This window comes from Scomber japonicus, chromosome 1 (genome assembly GCF_027409825.1).
Source record: "Scomber japonicus isolate fScoJap1 chromosome 1, fScoJap1.pri, whole genome shotgun sequence".
In the NCBI taxonomy this organism is placed as follows: Eukaryota; Metazoa; Chordata; class Actinopteri; order Scombriformes; family Scombridae; genus Scomber; species Scomber japonicus.
The window spans coordinates 25,169,970-25,186,644 of record NC_070578.1 but is presented as its reverse complement, the minus strand read 5'-3'; the positions used below and the strand labels follow the sequence as shown (position 1 = coordinate 25,186,644).

The 16,675-nt window shown below is 39.5% G+C and overlaps 1 protein-coding gene across 3 annotated transcripts in view; it reads left to right on the top strand.

The window, feature by feature from the left end:
• The window catches only part of ankrd11 (ankyrin repeat domain 11), a 114,574-nt gene that overhangs the window by 59,697 nt on the left and 38,202 nt on the right, over window positions 1-16,675 (top strand). The window contains exon 1 of one of the 3 annotated variants that reach the window (XM_053324542.1): window positions 3,579-3,843. The exons of the other annotated variants lie outside the window; for them this stretch is intronic. The gene's annotated coding sequence lies outside the window, so the exon portion shown is untranslated. Of the gene's footprint in view, window positions 1-3,578; window positions 3,844-16,675 lie in introns of those variants that run through there. 3 annotated transcript variants of the gene reach the window in all.

Below are 16,675 nucleotides of genomic sequence, written 5' to 3'. Positions count from 1 at the left end.
ATAATTTGATACATCTTACCTGGTTTGTGTGTAGTTTTTTGGACAGAATTGAGAAGCAATGGGCAGGGTGAGAGATGTAATGGGGGACGATGTGCCAGAGGACAGGAGACAGGTTGAAAGTAAAGAGATATGAGGACAGTCTAAATCGAGGATGAGGTTGTGGGTGGTGGCTGAGGAACAAGAAGAGAGAGGGGAGGAGGCACAGCTGATGTCATGTGTAACAATATCCATGCTCTGTATAAATGCCTGTGTCTACCTTTTAGTGTGTGTGCGTGCATTAGTACTGAGGGCCAGCCTGCTGGCTCTCATCAATAATTTACCCGTCCTTTTAGTGCATCGCCCTCCTCCTCACATCCCCTCCTCCAGCTGCCTCCTCTGTCCTCCCTCTCCCCTCTAACTCTAACCCCCCACCCCACCCCTTGCCCATCTCCAAAACACCACACCTCATTACTCGCCATACTCTCGTTACCTCAAACCCCCCGAGCGATCAAGTCCCTAGCCGGTACCGACCAGTGTCCATCTCTATGCACCTCCCCCTCTACTCACACACAATTGGTGGCAATGGAGCATATGTCAAGCAAAGCATACATCTCTTCCTAATATCTGCGCTTTATATCATCAACTTCATGGTTCAAGTTCCGTAACAGGGACATATCCCAAGATAATCTGTGCATGTATGAAAGGAAGAGAGAGAGAGAGAGAGAAAGTGGATGGAAATGTATTCAAAGAGATGACGTAGTTAGTTGTTTTGGTTGCAGCCGTCCTCTTGTGGATGGCAGTCTTACAGCCTTTTGGCAGAGCTCCCATGGCCGCATTAAATGGTGATGCAGCACAAAACAGAAAGAAGGGAAGGAGAGCGCAGTGGGGAGAGGAGTTCTGCCTCTCTAGTCATTTCAATATTGAATTTTTCAGTAATTTTGTTATTGTAATTTTATTTGCCCTTTGCATTCTGCTCTATGAATTGCATGCAATGTAATTTTGTAAAAGCTAGTCAATGTAGTGGCCCAATGAGATGCACTGTGAAACTTATAAATGTAGCATCAACAACTTTAAAAAGTTTCATAATTTCAATTCACTTATTACTAACTCTAATGAGTTAGTAATAAGTGAATTGAAATTATGGAGCTGCAATGCTCCATTTTGGAATAGAACAGTTTGAGATTTACTACATATTTTTATACTTTTTAGGGGAAATTATTCCATACAATGTTTATATTGACGAATGCCAACCCTTGGCTTAATATTAGCACTGTTTTGATTCCACACTTAAGTTTCTAAAGGTTAATTCCAACCAGTACGAAGCGAGCAGCCTCAACACAAAACACGGTTTGAAAGCCCATACAACCTAATCTGAAAACTGACGTTTTAAGACTGATAGCTTTCCCCCCTCTGTGTCACCACTTCTCCTTGTTCTCCTTTTGCTTTCCATCAATGCCTCTCACTGAAGGCCCTACTCCCCCTTTTCTTCTCCCAAACAGGCCGACCCAGCTCAGGCCCACATATAGTGTGAAAACCGCTCCATTGTATTGGAAAATCTGTGGGAGGGACAAAGGAGGAGGAGGAACAGGGTGCAGCGGTGGAGGTGATTAGGAAACCAGATCCACGGCCGGGCTTCAAAGGGAACTGGATCTCTCTCTGCAGTGCTTATTGATCAGCTAGGAATGTTGCTGGTCTCCTTGGTATTGGAGTGAACTCTATCTGAGATACTGTACCAGGGAGGCACTGCACTGCCCCCACGTATATTTAAATCACAGCGCTTATCAGTCCCTTGTAAGACAATGCCTGTATCTTAGCAGGCAGGAGATGCATGCTGCTTGAATTGGTACTAGCTGTGTGCTGTGTGTTCAGACACCAGTGATCTCCCACTCTCAAGGTGTGCAATCAGACAGATATGTTGGACTGTCTCCCATCGTGACCCTTTATGTGTCAATGTTAATCCAGGTTTCTGTGTGTTGGGATTTAAGAGTAGATTTTAAGAATAGGTTGGCAGAGCTTTTTGTTTGCCATGAAGTGCAGAGATCAAGGGAGGCAGGAGTAGTGACATCCATTGTTTTATTTAACTCCCTCTTTCCTGTCCTCTCATTTTCTTTTCCATCCTAATGTTATCTACCCCCCTCTTCCTTTCCCTTTTTTCCTTTCCCTCCCTCCCGGAGAGAAGATGCATGCAGAGCCAAGTAAACACTTTGATATGCGGAAGGAATCTCTCCCACCCCCACCCCCTTCTCTTCTCTCTCTCTCTCACTCTCTCCTCACAGCCTATGTAGGTCATCATGACTCACTCCTTTATGCTTCAAAAGCCGGATCCCTGCTCAGTTGCTCTATCTTGAGCCCTCTCACGTTCAGCGTTGTGTAAGAGGAGTGTGTTTGACAGAGTGTGCGGGCAAGGGAGCTGCAGACGACCATTTTATGTTTGAAATCAGTTTTCTGTTTAATTCGTACGTCTGAATGTATCAAAGCATTAATGCTGTTGTTGTGTTTGTTTCTGTGGTAGTGGAAATGAGCATAGATTTCGCCTGCAAAAACTCAATTAAAAAAAAAATGCATAAAAACAATTGTAGATTACAGGAAACAACCCTGCCTGCCTCTCTTCTTGTCTGTACACTGCATTCACTCTGACCTAGATGCTGAATCCATCAGCTGCGGCAAGCAGATTTAGTATTGCGTCAGAAATAAAATGCTTAGGCCTATTTCCAGATCTGTGGTGAAGATTTAAGTTTGCTATCAGTCATATTGTTTTGTCTCGTAACTTTTCTGCTTTATGTTAAAAGCAGCTTTTCACATCTGATGGCAGTGATTACTGCTACCAGTCCTCCAGCCTACCTGTTGAATGATTAGCTCACTTTAAATATGTGTAGTCCTTAGGATGGATTGTTTAGCCATGTTCTAGTGTGCAGGAAAGCCCTTTCTTCTCCAATCTTCTCCACAAATGGTGGAGGATCTACGTATGAATGTTGCCTTATGCTTCTCAACTCTGACACTGAAGAATCCCCCCTTCTGTTAAACACTGCGGCCTCTTGACGTGCATGTGCGCATCTATGTGTGTGCGTGAGAGAGGAGGAGTTATTCCCTGAATTCAAAACATTTAATTTGACATTTTTAATTGGAAGACCGCAGATGAAACTGTGTTGTCTGATTCTGCCTCATCTGCTTGCAAGTGTGTGTAATTTTAAAGGGTATGGTGAAACTGCCGGGGGCTGCAGTCTGTCAGAGGCATTTACTAGTGAAACCCAGGCTTCAAGGACCAGTTCACTATCCTGACCCAGATCCCGAAAGGCCTTAGCGTGTCACATGCGTGTCCTTTTGTCCTCCTCTCTCCGGGGCTGCTTTCATATTGGCCAGACCATGGCTGGGGAGAAAAGGGTGCACAGGGATTTTTTCTGACGAGTCACTCAACCGGACAAAAACAGAAGGAGGGTTGAAGGAAAAAACACAATGCCGTGCAACCTCCCCCTTCCAGTGCTCCCTGAAAATGCTCCAATATTACATCACATACATGGAGGGCTGACAGTTAACAGTGTATTGAGTACTAATGGTGGTCAACCTTTACATGCAACATTATGCCATAACATAAAAGGACATGCTGAGAGAAGATTTTAATAGCCAGACGAGCACAATGGGGTGAGAAGCTGAGGAGGGATGTGCATCTGTGTGCAAGATGAGGAGGTGGGTTGGGTGTGCCATGGTAAAATGGAAGCTTTGTAGAGGAAACCTGAGTAGGCTGGGTTTTTGGGGCTGTACATTCACACGCCTGTATCATCTATCCCTTCTCCCTAGCCTCAATGCACCCCTTGTCCTCTGAACTGCCCCACGACAGTGGACCCCTTTGCCTCCACTTCTCCGCTGGTAAGAACTGAAACCAGACGTTGACTTGGTTAACAAGTGGCACTCCTTTTTAAAAAAAATAAAATTTAAAAAAATGCAAAAATCTGGGCAAAGACAAGTTTTGAGTTCTGTGTAATCGTGTCCTGTGTAGTTAGCTGCAGTCCAGCTTTGTATTCCTGTCCCATATTCTGTCATTACTGTGCTCCCTTTTTTTACCACTTGATCAACAGCTCCTATTCCCTCCAGTCACATTTGTGTGTTTTCCACTGCTCTGTGTGTGTATGTATATGTGTGTGTGTGTCGTAGGCTGTCTCCCTCGCATGGGTAAATAGAAATGTGCTCCAGCAGTGTAAACTTTCCAGATTTTGCCAGAAGGCACCATCATGACATGCATTTCTGTTCTGTAGTTTTCTTCTATTCTGTCTCTCTTGCTCATCTTCAAAGTAAGTTTTCCGTAAGAGAGTGGGCGTTTGCAGTGGGCCATCAACAGGAAATTCCAGCCTCAGAGTGTGGGGGTAGGGGACGGCTGAGAGAAAAATGAGGAAGATCAGGAGTTTGTTTGGCAGCTTTACGAGAGCACCCAAAGGTCTCCGACTGATTCGGTCTACATGAGAGCTCCTTGTGGATAGTTGAATGGACTGTTACATGACCAAAGAAATATCTACGATATTTGAAACTCTCTCCATAGCTTTGTCTTGCATGTTGTATTTTTTACTATTTTAACCTCAGCTCTCTCCTTATCCTTGCTTTGCATGTTTGTCCACTATAATTGTCCCTCTATCATGCTAAGTGTATTTACCTCCTTTCATTTTCCACAAAACATGTTTGTTATTTTTGCTCAAATTCTTTGTTCAGCTCCATCATTGTTGCTGAGATGACTCAGCTGCTTTACCCACCACAGCTCTCACTTAAGACAGTGTGTCCTCATATTTAGAATAATTCCCTCCGAAGTCCTTCTAAAACTGCCCCTACCACAATATAACCTCTACCAGTCTAAGTTAACTTTGTTTCAACCTCTTAACATTTGTTAAATTCAGACACAGGAAAGAGCTGTGCTCCATCTGTCTGCTGTCTCACTGCACCACTAGTCTGCTCCAATAGATACAAAGCAACAAAAACTAAAAAAAAGTCAAGAATGACACAGCCTCTTCTATCATTAATAAGAGGTCCATGGGTATAAAATAAGGTTTGGCGCACAGGAGAAACCTGATCACTGATCTGCTGCATTTATACACAGATTAACAGTAGGCAGGTCGCTACAGTGCATATAAACATATCTGTGATTACCTGTGAAACCTGGTTTCTCTGAGTATCCTGGTTGCTTCAATGCATATAAATGCACAAAATGAAAAGAAAGGGCTGAAGTCAAGGGCAAGTGCCTGTTTTTAAGAGGAAACACAAAATAGGTTAAACCGATTGCTTAACAATACGGCTGCAACTAATGATGATTTTCAATATCGATTAATCTTTAGATTATTTTCTCGACTAATAAATCATATGTTTGTTATATAAAATGTCAGAAAATGGTGAAAAAAAGCTTTTCCATCACTATTTCTTAAAGCCCAAAGTGGTTGTTTTGTTAATCATATTTAGTTTACTGTCATGTGCGACAAAGAGAAGCAGCAAACCATCGCAGTCACGAAACTGGAAATAATTCATGTTTGACATTTTGGTTATAAAGCATGACTTAAAATATTAATAGATGATCCTAATCGACTAATCAATTAATGGATTGGTTGTTTCAGCCTTCATCTTGACAACAAACTTGTGTGCGTTTATTTTTGTTTTTGAAGTAATCGGGAGTGAACCACATGCCCAGTCTACCGAGCTGTGGTTAAAACCAGCTGCTCAGGTGGAACACAGGATACACAAACACTTTTGTTCATACTTTGCCAGGCAGAGGAATGTATGAAATTTCCATTCCACCAGTAGAGAGGATGTACATCGAGAGAAGGGAGGAAGTTGCTTAGAAGGTTTTAAACTTGTTCTGAAAGTGTCTCAAGTTTGTTGATTTGTCTTTTGTGCTGCTTTCTTGGTTGCACTGGGATCTGCTCTGACACATTGGAGGTGGTAGTACAGCATTAACATGAGACTTTGGAAAGCTTGCTAACTTGGAGAGCCAACAGACTGTAATTCAGTGGGGATTTCTATAGAATTATATTGTTATGCAGTACTCATCGACCATACAGAGCCTCTTGTGTATTACATTATCCATTCATGTACAATGTGTAGATTAGAAGAAAGATGTCATTGCACACAAGTATAAAACCATCTCAGCTTATACTTGAACAACCTGGCACTGCACTGAACCATGTGATTTTTGTGTTACTCTACTATATCCTCCACTACAGTACTCATTGATGAAATCATAAACGTAAATAGGATATATATTAATCACTAACGTCCCTAATCTGTATTGGCAAATTTAAGGTGTCAGCTCACTGCAGGAAAATAGACAGCAATTTTCTCACCGTACATGTCCTATCCTAGTCATATACTGTACATGTCCTATCCTAGTCATATACTGTACATGTCCTATCCTAGTCATATACTGTACATGTCCCATCCTAGTCATATACTGTACATGTCCTATCCTAGTAATATACTGTACATATCCTATCCTAGTCATATACTGTACATATCCTATCCTAGTCATATACTGTACATATCCTATCCTAGTCATATACTGTACATATCCTATCCTAGTCATATACTGTACATATCCTATCCTAGTCATATACTGTACATATCCTATTCTAGTCATATACTGTACATGTCCCATCCTAGTCATATACTGTACATGTCCCATCCTAGTCATATACTGTACATGTCCCATCCTAGTCATATACTGTACATATCCTATCCTAGTCATATACTGTACATATCCTATCCTAGTCATATACTGTACATGTCCTATCCTAGTCATATACTGTACATGTCCCATCCTAGTCATATACTGTACATGTCCCATCCTAGTCATATACTGTACATATCCTATCCTAGTCATATACTGTACATATCCTATCCTAGTCATATACTGTACATGTCCCATCCTAGTCATATACTGTACATATCCTATCCTAGTCATATACTGTACATGTCCTATCCTAGTCATGTACTGTATATGTCCTATCCTATCCTCCTTAAAGGTTGGAATATCATTTATGCTTTTGGACACAAGAGAGCAATAAGCAAACAGTCGATGCTGACTGTGTCTGACATTATTGTTAAAGGGCTGCATAAATTTCTATCAGAGATGTGTGTTGGCTATTTTCCTCGTGACATGAATCAGGATATTTACCTTTTTTTCACCTTTTCAATTCTGAAGTGAAAAACACTCCTGTTTTCCTTTTTAAAAAGTATGAGTCACCCCTTTTCTACTTTCTTGTTGTAATAACTCATTTTTTAAATCCTTATTTTTTTATCTTCATTCTTCTCACACGAGAACAGTTTGTGTTACCTCTGTGGTAGGGCTGTGCTGGGTTATGGGTTAAAGCTTTAATTGGCTAAATTGCATTCATATGTTGATAGCTGTTGTCTGGAAGTGTGTGTGTGTGTGTGTGTGTGTGTGTGTGTGTGTGTGTGTGTGTGTGTGTGTTTGTGTTTGTGTTTGTGCACATCTGTGTGCAGGCTCAGATGCGAAGGAGTGATACCTTGTGAACACCGGAAGAACAATTCCCTCAGGATAGTGCCTCTTTCAATTATTGCAGTTTCCATTCCAGACGGAGATGGGGAGCCAGTATACACACACACACACACACACACACACACACACACACACACTTATACTGAGAGATAAACAGATGCTTAAGTGTTGGGTCTAGTGGTCTTGCAGATTGGAGCCGTAGTTTCCTAATCATCATTTATTCATTGATCACGTTGCTGGCTTTGGGTCTAAACAGTCATTCTATAGTCTAGGTCAAAGGTTAAAGCTTGGCCAGAAAATGTAATGCTAGTCATAATGACTTAAGTATAAAAATTAAAATTGAATTTTGAGAATTGAATTTGAATTGTGAGAACTGAATGTTCAGTTCCAAACTAATAAATTCCATTTCAAATTATACAATTCAGATTCAGTTTTTCAATGCAATGATTCAAATTGAACAATACAAATTCAAATATAAATAATTCAAATTCAGTTTCTGGTGGCACATATTTCAGCCCATAAAAGTACCCTTTGTTTTTATATAAATGTGAATTTTAGGTCCAAACTTTGGTGATGGTATTTTTAATCTAAGTCTACCCTGAACAATCTGTTGATTGTTGTTTGTTTTTTGTTATTTTTTAACTATTTTACAAAGTAGCCAAAAGTATAAAAAGGATAAAGGGAAGTAAAGAGCAATAAGTCGCACCAGTGCAGACTCTGTGTTGAAGGATTATTCTCATTGTTCACTATGCCATTGGTGGTTTGCGATATAACAACCCTTGCAAGTAAACGTGTGGCAGCTTATAGGATTGAGTCTTTATCCCTATATTGACAGGAGGAAGCGTTTGTGTCCCTTCACACCAGGTTGTTCTTTTGCTGGACAGGGTGAATTTTGGGATGACACCCCATTTAAGCCACACACAGCTTTGACTCAAATGGAAACATAGTTGATTTAAAAAAAAAAAAAATCCCCCGGAATCAAGATCAGAGTTGCAGTTGTCTGTCCTGATCAATAAAAGATATTGTTAAGATGCAGATGGCAGTTTAAGGTGATATTGTTAACTCCAAGCATGATTAAAACACCCTTAGTAAGCACACGCACGAAGTGAGCCGCCCGTTAAGCACAATGCTAACAGCAAAAGCGTTAATGATTATGAATTTGTCAGAACAACCAAGGAGTCGGAACATTTTGTCAGTTTATTTCACACAATTTATGAACTTGACTAACTAGATCAGCCATGCTAGGTGGCTAATGTTCAGCTACTTTCACATTTGAGATGATTAGTCATGTTTGAGGTCCACCAATGATGGGCAAATTTTTGCGAGCAGAGTTTACATGTCACCTTCTTGTGGCCATCTTTTACACACTCAAAATAATAATCACACAGCAGGTGGCACCTTGCGTGGCAGCCTCAGCCTTCAGTGAGTGAATGAGTGAATGGGTGAATGTTTGCGTGTATTGTAAAGCCGAAGTCTAGAAATGCAGTCCATCTACCCCTATGAAGGGGCAGCCCTATTAATGGCCATTTGAAGTGTCTTGAACAGCACTTGCTCAAACCACTAATTAGAGCCTCTCTGTCTAATCTGATTATTATTGATTGTCCCATTATGAGTGCATGTGGCCTGCCACAGAGCCTACGTACTCAGTTGTTTGTTTGTCTGCCTACCTGTTAGGTTTGTTTGTTCTCTATCAGTATTCACTCTACTGAGGTTAAGGTCAGGGTTTGGCTCAGGCAAGCTTAAGTACTTAAGACTGTTTCATGGTATCGGTTAGGGGTGTGACGATACACTCAGCTCACGAGACGAAACACGATATTGGGTTCACGAGATTGAGACAAGATTTTAACTATATTATTAACTATACTAAAACTTCAATTAGCGAATATATGACTTTTCTTTTCTTTTATTTTAAATTCACAAAATGGATATAATGCAGATGCATTTTGAAATGTTTTAACTAATCATCTTGTAATGACTCACTTCTGTTCTACTTTCTAAATATATAATTATCATGCAGTATGCAACACTTTAAAGGTTTCCCCATATACATAAATATTTTATAGATTGATAATTTTGGTATTAATGGAAATAACAATCATCAATATATTGCTTATAAAAACACAGAAATAAAAGTAAATTGCACAAATGCTGTATCACATAAATATACAAGTAGAGCAACGTATAAATTGTGTTATAATTTGTTAGTGTGACTCATTTTACTTTTGGCATCATTAGGCTTCCATAGCTGCGCTAGATTCCTCCGCTCCTCCTACCTCAGGCTCTCAGTGTAGACCTGAGGTCAACCTGCTCCTCTCCTCATCTCATACTAATGACTGAGATCTTCTCAGCAGGTAGAAGCTGCAACAAAGTTAATCATCCACACGTGACATTATAAAAAGAAGACATGACATCGTCTTTTTTGTTGTTTTTTTGTTGTTATTTTTTGGTGTGCTCCTTAATTATAGCTTCGCAAGACAACATTCACTTCGAAGAGAAATATCGTCACGTTTTAGTCTTGCGAGATATCGTGACATGAGATCTCATCACACTCCTAGTATCGGTGCATTTTCCATATGCATTGGATGTATGTTAAGTGCATATGGCAGCAGTTTGGTTGGGTATGTTTTAATAATGAGTTGCACAGACCTACAATGACTTCAGAAATTAACTAACTCAGTGTGTAAGTGTTAAAAATTGTTCAGAGAATGTTTAACAGTTGGGTTGTCCAGGTTTAAAAACTACAAGGACAGGTAATTAAATGACCACAGTTCTTTTTATTTTAATTCAAAGTTATTGCTACCAAAAGGATGCTGGAAAAAAAGGATTCCTGCCACCTCTGAGTGAATGAGATGGAAACGGTTCATCTGAGTCTAGATGGAGTCATTAGCTCTGCTTCTGGATGATGATGATGATGATGATGACGTAGTGTACAAATAGCACTTTTAATTTAACGTTTTAGTGTTTCTTGTGGGAACTTAACTGGAACTTATGGGAACAGGTCAGCTTGATGAAGACATCATCTCAAGACGAATGAATTGTGATGCTGAACAAAAAAGTGTTTGGATGTCTCTTGGAGTCTTGGACCTGTGAGTGTAAACACAAACAAATATACCCTGAAAAAACAGATAGTCTTTTTAGAATACTCACATGCCCTCACCACTGTTTCAGTCTGGCATCAGTTCCCTGCCCCCTCTTTAAGAAGGCACCGCCCCAACCCTCAGCTGGTTGTGCTCTGCAGTAGCAGGCCTTTCATCCCTCCATCCTTCCATCCCTCCATCCGGCCCTGCCCAGTGATTTATAATTCATCTGGGATCCTGCCTCCCTCCACCCATCTGCACCAGGACAGCATTAATATTCTGTTTGGTCCCCAGCTACGCTGCACCCACGTGTGTGTGTGTGTGTTTGTATGTTTGTGTGTGTGTGTGTGTGTGTGTGTTTGTGTGTTTGTGTTTGTGTGTGTATGTCTGAGGAATGATTCCTGACTCTTAAAAGCCTCGCCACTGAGGCTCCACTTGGATTGGTTGTTATTGTAGCTGTATGTGCTCGTTCTGTTCTGGCTGTGCCTGCGTTCCTTTGTCACTGTGAGGATCAGGTTGCTTGTCTTGCTGTCTGTCTGCTGCTGGTCTCTGCCACTGGTTTTCCTTATCCTTTTGTCTTCATGTGCCAAGTCGGCTCTCCATTGCACCTTCTCATCCTGTGTAATGATAGAAAGCAGTGTGGCAGATAACAGTGATGATGTTTTGGCTGTTTTTTTCTCAGAGGGCTCATCGCTAGTACTTTCACGTTTCTTCATCGTTTCTGACACTTTTCCTCACTAGACTAGGTTTGGGTACCAGCCTCAATACTTACAATACAATACTGACTTTGGTATTACCAATATCTATTAACATTCGATCAGTCTGTGCCAAATTTCATTACCCTTTAATGGCAGGTTGTGTTTTGAATTCAAATAAGTATTGAGAATTTTTCTCATGAGCTTTTCAAAAAATCAAGATCTGGGGATATTTGGAGCGATGTATTCAGTGGATCGATTAGAAACACTGCATAGAGGAACAGTACAAGTAGAAACAGCCACAGTGATGATGCTGCTTGATAAAGAGCTGCATACGACAGGTTCTTAGTGCATTTTCGGCAACAGGCACATCTCCAACTGGTACCTTTTAAACAACTTATTTTACCTTGTTTATTGTTAATTCATTATTTATTTTTTATTTACCGTACACAACAAAATGTTCTAAATAAAATGTTGAAATTCTGACGTTTGGACTTTTAGTAAAATTGTATTTTTTTTTGTAATATAATTTTTTAAAAGTAAAATACCAAATAAATAATGTATATAAAAACTGATTTCCAGTTTCAGTTCAGATGTGAATGGTACCCAAATGTAAAATGGGCTTTGGTAGACCAGACCCATTACGTATTTCTACACATCACTAAGATTCCAGATTAATGTATTCAGCACTGGTGAAGCAGTCCAGAGTTAGGGACACCAAATGAATCAATAGTTTCAGGAAATAGTCTAGCCCGCATGTAAATATGACAACAAATAGAGAGTAATACAGATATTAAATTATATTATATTATCTAAACATTGAGTTAAATGTCATATGCAATTATAAATATTTTTTCTAAATCCAGCTTTAAAAATTTGTGGATACTGTATTTTTAAGTTTTGGGTTATTGGTATTTTAAAGTCTCAAACCTACACAAATAGGAACAAATACCTGAGTGCAAAACATATGGTTGCTTTTGTCTAATGCTCTTTACTCTACTCTTAATACTCTTAAGGCATTTTACCTTTCCTGCTAGTGTGAATCAGCTTTCATCTACTGGTCGTCTTCTCACACGAGGACAGACAGTGGAACAGAAAGGAGCAGAGACTGAGCTAAGCTAACACGTTAGCTAGTTGGTCTGAATAATGTTTGATTCAGATGTTAAGTTTGCTGTTGGTAGCATTACACAAGTGTCTATTAAGAATTTACCATTTTGGACTTTGCTTATGTTTAGATCATTGATTGTGATCGCTAAAATGAGAATGTATATCATATCAAAGACAAGGCTACTGGAAACTTGGGCAGGACTCAGCGGAACAGTCTGAGAATGGTTCAGGTCCTACTTGGAAGAGCGGAGTTATTTTGTGACCATTGGAAGTTATGGATCCGATCGAGTGGCTATGACATGTGGAGTTCCTCAGGGGTCCGTTGTAGGACCCCTTCTGTTCAGTCTATATGTGCTGCCTTTGGGTCAAATTCTGCAGAACTCTAATGTAGACTATCACAGTTATGCAGATGACATGCAGATATACCTAGCACTGTCTCCAGATGACTACAGTCCAATACAGTCATTGTGTCACTGTTTAGAGCAAGTAACAAATTGGATGAACCAAAATTTCCTTCAATTAAATCAGGACAAAACTGAGGTCATTGTTTTTGGCAATAAAGAGAAGAGGATTGTTGTCAGTAAACATCTCAAGTCACTCTCTCTAAAAACTAGGGACCAAGTTTGAAACCTTGGCATGCTGATAGACTCAGATCTGACCTTCAGCAGTCATATCAAAATGTTTGGGTTTTATTTTTATTTCTCAAATTGCATGTTTTTATATTTTTTGTTTCCAATTCTTACTGTTAAATGCTTGTTTTATGTAAAGCACATTGAGTTGCCATTGTGTATAAAATGTGCTATATAAATAAAGCTGCCTTGCCTTGCCAACATGGATGTGTGGAGTTAATGATGAATATGAAGACTCTGTGGCCTTTAAATTTATAAGGACAGCTGTTGCAGTACTGTTAGATATGATGATAATTTTTTTTATTGTCATCGTTCTGTTCACGAGAGGACACATTTACCATATTTGATTTTCGACATATAGCTCTTTTTCCTTTTGAAGGATGAAAGCAATTGTGAGTTACTGTGGACAGAAGCTAATGAGATAGAGATGATTGTGGTCACATACTCTGTGTAGAGAAAAACAGCATCAAATGCTGGAAGTGGCAGGAAGCAGAGAAACCAAACAAAACCAAGAAGGACAAAGTGAGGCAGCACACAGGTTGTAATGAAGAAGGCTAAAGGAGGTGTGTGGAAGAAAGAATAGGTGAAAATGTCTTCATTAAACAAAAACATAGGAGTCTTCATGCAAAATAAAATGGCTGTCACCCGCTGCAAACATTATCCTTTAAAAAAGATTTACTTTAACCATCATGTACAAGAACAAATGATGCCTGGTGCAAGAGATACAGAGTGTATAATGGGAGTGTTTACAGCTCTTTGACGACTTACAGCTGACATGCATGAAGATTCTTGAATACCTGTCTGAAACACTGCAGGTTTTTCATCTGGGGAGTCTGTCCTTCTGAATGAAAATGGGGCTGTGAAAATATCAAAATGACATTACAGTTACTTTTGTATCGGCCTCATGATTATAGTTTCATAATTAGACATCTGACTTCTTCTTATCTCCTGGAGAGGATCATGTATTTGGTTGTGTGTGTGTGTGTGTGTGTCTGTCCACAGTTAATCTTGCATATTACTGGACCCATCACTTTAATATTTTTGTGCACATTTATGTTGAAGGACCTCTTGTGGTTGTGGTGATTCACAATTTTTGAAAAACCTATTTTATACCATTGGCTGCTGACTCGTCACTCCTCTTAACCAACCAGTAGGAGCCATAAGTGATCAGCGGCTGCTTCAGTTTGGCATGTTGTTTATGTTAGAGACAACCAATCATGCCTTGTTGGGATCAATGCTAGATTTCAGTACCTCGAGAGCATATAGTTAAAATCTCGTCTCGTCTCGTCTCGTGAGCTGAGTGTATCGTCACACCCCTATATCTTAGCCATCCTTACTGTACACAGATCTGGACTCTAGTTTAATAATTTAATATAATTAAATGTTATAGAATGTGTTTTGAACGTAATCAAAGCTCATATTATTTATTTCCTTTAAAATACTGTTGTCCATATATTGACAATATTTTGTGTGTATTTCAAGCTTGTATTGTTTAGTGCGCACTGTGCTCACATAGCTGCTTAACAACAGCTACTATCATGGCATACAGTGCACTTCAAAAGTGGGACGCTTTTTGGATGATGGGCGTTTTTTACAACCGCGTGTGTTTGTTTGTTAGACATTATGATGCTCATCTTTGGAAAGGTCATATCCACCCTCTGTGCCTCTTCTCCCTTGCCTATCTCTCGCTCTGTTCATTATCCATCTAGGCTTTCTCCCTCTGCTCTGCATTTATTTTTACCTCCTCACGTAATCCTTAATTAATGTAGATCCAGTCACTGTGCCTCACATTCTACTACCATACACACATACTTGTACACACGCACACACTCACTCATTCATGTTCTCTAAAGCAGCGCGCAGCACGCACACTTTCAGTCATTTATCTTCTGTCATCTTCCTGCAGGAGCATAATGATCTAGATCACACGCACACATCTTAACACGTTGCACACTTTACAATAATATGCAGATGTGTTGGCCTTATTGCTCAGTTAGCTATAAAACACAATAACCATCATGTCCTGGGTTCAAATCTGGACTGGGACCCCAGACGCATGTCATCTCCATCATTCTCCAGCTGTCCAAAGAGATCTGATTCAACAGCAGTCGCTCATTGTTACCCACACTGTGTTCTACATTTCAGAATGTGTGCTGGTACTGGAAATTAAATAATTTTGTATTGATCGACACTTCAGACTAAATGATAGTGGAATAAATATCTGTTCCTTGAGAGTTTTTCTTAATCATATGAAAGCTTCATGTAGAAAGTTTGTCCCTTATAGTCCACTAAACTATAGTGGGGAGAACAAGTATTTGATACACTGCCGATTTTGCAGGTTTTCCCACTTACAAAGCACGTAGAGGTCTGTAATTTTTATCATAGGTACAATTCAACTTTGAGAGACGCAATCTAAAACAAAAATCCAGAACATCACATTGTATGATTTTTAAATAATTAATTTGCATTTTATTGCATGACATATATGATTCCGTCATCTGTATTCAGTGGATTAATTAAGCTTTTTGACTTGGATCTTTTTTTTTATTGTAGTGATCTAAATCAAAAACAAATATGCACAACTGTTAACTATTGCATACCTAAATTATTGAATTCTGTACTTCTTAGAAGTTGCATAAGAAGTTGAACAGAGATTACTTGTGTCAAGTGATTTTAGGATAGTTGAGGTTAGCTGTCTGCACAGCGCCTAAAAGAAAGTCACTGTTGAAAACACATCTGGAACTGAAGGCATGTGAGAGACTCTTCGACAAGGTGGAAGAAGCTTCTGTAGTCCGATGAGATCTTCCTGCTAATGGCATTGTTTGGTCCAACCACTGTACATGTCTAGAAACACACCATCCCCACCATGAAGCATGGTGACATTTCAGAGCTGACTCTCACTTCTGATGGCCACCCTAAACACTAAATGTTCTTAAACTGATGTCACTGGTATGATCAGTGTAAGTTAACGAAAACAGGCTCATGTTATACTTTAGCCTGGTCTTTTTAACCCCTTGGTGCTGCCACTTGTGCTTTTAATGAGGTCTAGACTTGATAAGCTAATGTTGTTTATCTAGTTATATATCTGGGAGACAGGGTTGTCTTTTCTTGACTCATTTAATGATTGTATATTGTCTATCTTCAGTGTATATGCATGTTGTTCCTCCAGCTCTGTGAAGCACATTGTGTTTCCATTTGTGTAGGAATGTGTAACACAGCAGTTTGACTTCAGCCGCTCATCTGCAGATGGCTCTAATGGCTTATTTTCAGAGCTGCGTATTGTTTTAATTCTCCCTGCACAATTTTTCATCAGATCTGGTTTTTATTCAATCTTACTTACAATACTATTAGTGGTGTATGGGAATCTTGGTAACTGAAACCTCCCCTTACATTTCATCTTCATCTTCATGAATAAGAGGACAATGTCTACTCACTGTTTAATTTCACATAATGTTGTTTTTATGAACTATCATGGTCCAAATATTCTTTACTGAAGAATCATTTTCAGTGTTTGTACGTTGGTGATACATTGACTAGTTCGTATAGTCATTCTTTGATGTAGAAATGGTCAGGACCCATTATTCTTTATCCTTTGACTAAAATCCTTCTTTTCTCTCTATAAATTTCTGGATTTAATGCATGCATTTTCAGACATGCCACAGATCTTCAATGTAACTAAGGGATTAAATAATTGTAAAG